Genomic DNA, 6,000 nt, shown 5'->3' with positions numbered 1-6,000 from the left:
TAGGACTAGCCACGGATGGCTTCGAGATTGTCGGGTTTCAGACTCGCAGTCTTCCGATGATCCTGTGAGCTACTACAGCAAAAAGAACGTGTGTGATAGACAAATTGATTAACAGATAAACAGGCAGTGAAAGAAAGACAGAGAGAGAGGAGGCACAATGAGAAGGCACAAAGCAGTGTGTGATTGTAGGGGACTCGTGTGTGGAATTGGTTTGTCATGCATCAGTGTTATTACTAGACTCTTCCTGTTGGACTGTTTGACACCCCATGAGTAAAATAAACCAAATGTGAATTCTTTCATGCGGAGCACAGACATTCCACAGTAGAAAGCACAGTATAAATGCTGACTGTCAGACAAAACACATTATGATTATTATAATAATGATATAATTATAACTATCAGAATTATAATTCTATAATGTTGTTGTTCATCCACTGGTAAAGATATTGTCCATGACTTAGTGTTTATGGCCTCATCATCGTCATCATCATCATCATCGTCGTCGTCATCATCATCGTCATCATCGTCATCATCATCATCATCATCACCATCATCATCATCATCATCATCATCATCATCATCATCATCACCATCATCATCATCATCATCGTGCCTGATGAGTTCACATTGATGGGCTGGAGTATTGTCACTGTTTACTTTCTATTTCAAAATACTTCAATATTTGTGAGTGACTGAGCTACAGGATTGTAGGATTTGTTTCTCACAGGGCAATGCACAAATAATAAGCTTCACAATTATTGGCACCCCACATGAGAATGGGCAAAAATAAACATTTCACATTTTCCACTGTAAAAAACTGGAGAAACTACTCACTGTTCTCTCATTCTCATGTGACAAATGAGACAAACTTTACTGATCAAACTTGCTGACACCAGAATTTTTAAAACAAATGCAAAATGGAAAAAAATGGATTTTTTAAATTGGACAGATTAAGAAATCCATGAACTGCACATGGAGTGGCATGGAGGTGGAGAGACGGACGCAGGTGCAGGTTTATGGTTTTTATTAAACCCACAAATGTAAACAAACAAAAGGGCTCGGCAATGCTAAAAAAGAGAGACAGGCCAAAGGTCAGCCCATAGGGGTTTGTTTTGTAGTCACAGGCTGAGGATCATGGAAATTGTGGTGTGCAACTTCGGGAAATACGGACATGGACTTGACAACATGAGCATATCTCTGAATTTGAACCCAGGGGTCTGAATAAAAAAAAAATGTAAAAATCAGCAGTCAATGCATGGAAATGTTCAAAATGCATGGAGGAGTGTCTAAGATCCTCTACACATACACTATCTCCAACCTTTGGATTACAGGAAGAGGCTGTTATTCTCTCTAGGGGAGGCGTCATCATATTAATCTTGGTGGGGGTGCCAATAATTTTGAAAGCAGGTAAAGAAATTAGTAGCAGTGTAGAAAAAAGAAATTGTACTGCTTAAGAAACCTTTGTTATGTTACGCTGTGCAACGTCTCCATTGCACTGTGAAATATCGCTCACTGAATGTGTTTTTTGTTTTATATGAGTTCTTGCTCATTTACATAAAAGGTGCCAATATTTGTAGAGTCGACTGTAGAAGCAGCTACAGCTTGTTGCTTTTGCTTGCAGTCCACCTGATTTGCATTTGTGGCACAGCCTCAATAGTCACACTTATGTGTTTATGGTCATCTACTCATGTTCTAATTTATTGGGTCCTCTGTGATTTACACACAGGGTGCATGAGACACGGTGACTGCATGAGCGCCGAGGTTCAAACGAGCTCACCGAAAACAAATTCAATATGCCAGCTAAACAGCAGTGAAAGAAAGAAAGATAGGGAGAGACGCCCACCATGTGTTCCTTTGAAAGAGACACTCATTAAAGCACTTCTCTTTGTTTGGGCTTTGCCATTAAGGCCTGTCTGCATTCTGGCTTCTCATAAACCTAAGCCTCTACTTTACCGTGTCATTTTAATTGGCACTCTTTATTCTTTCCCTGCATTTTTTCCTTAATTCATTTGTTTACCCATGCACAAAGCTCAACATTTTCAGCTGCATGATAAATCATTGTCTGGTGGCATGGCGACGTGCATGAGAATCCACAATGAAGTTGTGCGAGGTTCTAAATGAATGTTATTACACCTCGCTGATGCTTAGACACTACCCTTTTCGTGTAGTGACTATCAGTAGGAACCAAGCTCAAGGACCCATCAATCATATCTGCCATATTTGCTGATTTCTAATAAACCTAACCTGAATATTGCACAGTATTGCTTTATAATATTCTAAACAGTTCCTCTGTGGTTATTTTGTTGTGCTGCAAACTTGAAATGAAATTGCTGTGGTCAGAGAGATGTAATGATAAAAGGCTGTTGACATGAGGTAGGGCTTTAGATTTCAGAGATAAAGCTGAGACCGAGTAGCACAGCGTGCTCATACTGAGATTTTCCGATCAGGGACCTTTTTATGCTGGCTTGCTTGCTTTAATAATTAGAAGAGCTCTTAATAAGACCGCAGGCGTAAACAGTGCCTCTAAAAATATGTCTGCATTCAATCTGAATTTAAGAATTAATTTTCTGTAGTTTTTTTTTTTTTTTTGCTGTAGTTTCCTTTAGCACTTTATTATTTTGGGATCATAGTCATAGCTTTGTTTTGAAAAGTGCTGGGGATAAGAATGATGAGAGGATTGGAGGGAAAAAAAATCTAAATTTGAATGATGAATAAAAAAACAAGGTCAATTTGCACCAAAAGTGTTTCTGAAGCATTTTAGTCATCTGTATCAAACACATCTCACAGAAAAGAAAGGCTTCCAATGTCACCAATGTCAATGAATCGATGATGATTTCTTAAATTTGGTTTACATAACCTAGAATTGTGGCCAAAAGTGTACATACACCTAAAGACATTCAAACTCAAGTTTTCCCAACTCCACCCATTTCATGTCATTAAGCATTTCCTGTGTTAAGTCCATTAAGGCAACTACTTTATTTCCATTTCATTCCAAGAGTTCATTTCAAAATAATAGCTAAGTGAAATATTTATTTCAGCATTTATTTACAATATCAGATTTGCTATGGGTCAGAAGTTTTAATTGCTTAAACTTGACTCAAACTCTTGTAGCTTTTCACAAGCTTTCTCACAATATGTTGCTGAATTTTTTTCCTTTGCTCATTCCTCCTGACAGAAGTGGTGTAACTCAGCCAGGTTTGTACGCCTTGTTGCTCTGACATGCTTTTTCAGTTCAGTCCACAAATTTTCAGTGGGATTCAGGTCAGGGCTTTGATGGCCAATCAAATACTTGAAAACCTGGAAAACCCAGCTGCAACCAAGTTTTAACTTTCTGGCTCATGTCTTGAGGTGTTACTTCAGAATGTCTAGATAATCTTCCTTCCTCATGATCTATTTTCTGAAGTGCACAAGCCCCTTTTCCAGCAAAACACTGCCACAACATGATGCTGCCACTCCCATGATTCACAGCTGGGACGGTGTTCTTCAAATTAAATCCTCACCCTTTTTTTGTCTTCCAAAAAGCTAGGTCTTCATCCTGGAGATCACCTGTGAAGATCCGCCTCACGGATGCCAGTCTTTTTACACCAGTCGTGGAATATGGGCTTCTTGCTTACATGTCAGCTTTTCAGGCGATGGTGATGTAGGACTTTCTTAATGGTGGATGTACTTTGGTATCTGGTGCCTCCAACTCCTTCACCAGTTCCTTTGTTGTTGTCTTGAGGTTCAGTAGAATCTTTTGGACCAAAGTTCATTCAAACCTGGGAGTTAATTTGTGCCTTTTTCCTGAATGATGCCCCAAGAATTTATATTTAATTTGATGCTCATGGTACCTTCAGTCTTTTGCTCTTAAGGAGGAACTGGACTTGTGGATGTCCACATTTTTTTCTGAGGTCTTGGCTGAGCTGCTTAGATTTTCCAATGGTATCAATGGCAAAAAGGTAGGCCCTTATACAGCCACAGGTGCACTCCCAAGTATCACAAGTATTAACTCCTAAGTATGATAATTGGCCAATCAGAAGCTTCTAAAAGTCATTACATTAATTTCTGGAGCTCCAAGAGACAGTCAACTTGGTGTGTGTAAAGATTTGGCCCACTGGAATTCTGGTATACTGAATTAAAGCTGAAATGTATGTGTCTCTAATCAAATGTTTTAAAATGACCTCTGATGTGAATAAAGTCGACACCTTAATTGACTTTCCAAAGGAAATATGAAATATAAGGCAATATGAAATGTGTGGAGTTGCGAAAAACTGAGATTGAATATCTTTAGCCTGGGTTTATATAAACTTTTGAGCTTAACTATACAGAGTGTCTTCACTGGGAGCCTGAAACTATCATAATGGCAGCTACAGCCACTTTTCTGTAAATGAATTTTTGATACATTTATGTCATATAACCATGTGTGACATAAACCTCCAAGCTTGCAGAAGAACAAACCTGCAGGAACTGGCTCATGAAGTGTTAGTTAAGTGATTTTTTTTTTTTTTTTTGGATCAGTTTCTGATCTGAGATATTATTCAGTGTAGCGCTTATGATTACAGTAAGTTTTTTCCAGTAGTTTCTCCATGAATAAGAAAATACCACCACTATTAATATGGCTACAACTCAACAATTGTATGAAAGTTATTAAGTAGTTAGAGAGAGAGAGAGCGAGAGAGAGCGAGATAGTGCTAATGTCTTTGTGAAAAAGGAAGATCTGTTTCCCTTACACCGCTCATATTAATGTGTACTGCCATGGTTTATGCAACACAGACTCTGCACACGGTATCCATGTAATTCTGGTCAGTGTACTAATAGAAATTATAATATTACAGAGGTGAGAGGAAATAATCAGTCACTTCTTCTGTCCTTGGTTGCTTTTTGTCTTATATTATTCAGTGCATGTTCACGGATAACCTGACAGACTGTAAAATTACATCTGTGATAAATAATTGCTAGTTATGGCACTGTTATCAAAATCAAATTAAAATTCAAATGGAGAAAAAAAGGCGAATGTGACTTGCACACATACTCATGCATGCCGGCAGCCTACAGCATACCTAATGCACAGTGGCCCTCAAAGACACTCCGCTCTCTGAATATCCCATCTGGAATTGATAGGCTCCTTGTTCAGAATATCTAGTTGGTGCTGGCAGGCAGTATAAAATAGCAACAAGAGTACTGTTCATTGGATTGGGAGTGGAGGGGGATGAAGCGCCCACTAGTTCACTCTCAGTGGATCATAAAATCTCTAATGGCATTGGCAAAATTGGTGCATTATTCTTTGAACATGGGTGAGGAGAGGTTCACTGGAGGACTTCCATTAGCTCACTGCTTCTGTGCTATAAAGTATCAGGGGAGAATGCTATCAACTGATATTAACATAAACGCGAGAGCAAACTGCGCATTGCTCGCACACAAAACCGCCGCTGACTCCACACAAGCCTGGCCGGCCGAGTTTAGTACAGTTTCTACAGAGACATTCTCTTGTTAATGATGAAGGTTCAGTTCACCTACAGAGTCTTGGCCATTTATAACAATGTACAATTAAGGAGAAAGAAAGCAAGTCTGGCAGTTAATAAAGGCTGTCCTTGTGTAACTGGCCACCACTGAGCCTAACATCACATTAGCTCAATTAAGAGAGACAGAACAGTTTACCCCACCACTGAAAGAAAATAACGTTTCAAACCTCCAGATACAGAAAAGGATCATGTAGTGACGGAGTCCAACTCTTGACGTTTTCAGAAATAAGCTTTTTCACCTGTTGGTATGCAATATGTGACAAAAATGTCTTTCCTGAAGAAAAAGAGAGAAGCCAAATATCTCTCTCAACATTCAGAATTAAACCAAAGGTTCATTTCCAAACACAGGCCAAAAACCAGGCTTAGAAATCCCCATGGAAATATAATATACATTGTTAACTTTCCTTCCAGAAGTTGGTCCTGTCAGCACAAATGACACTAGTTTTGAGATTTCTCATACGTCTAGTGTTAAACAGTCCCGGCTGGTATAAACGGCTTA

Source organism: Pangasianodon hypophthalmus, chromosome 23 (genome assembly GCF_027358585.1).
Source record: "Pangasianodon hypophthalmus isolate fPanHyp1 chromosome 23, fPanHyp1.pri, whole genome shotgun sequence".
Classification (NCBI taxonomy): Eukaryota; Metazoa; Chordata; class Actinopteri; order Siluriformes; family Pangasiidae; genus Pangasianodon; species Pangasianodon hypophthalmus.
Note: the sequence above shows the minus strand (reverse complement) of the source record.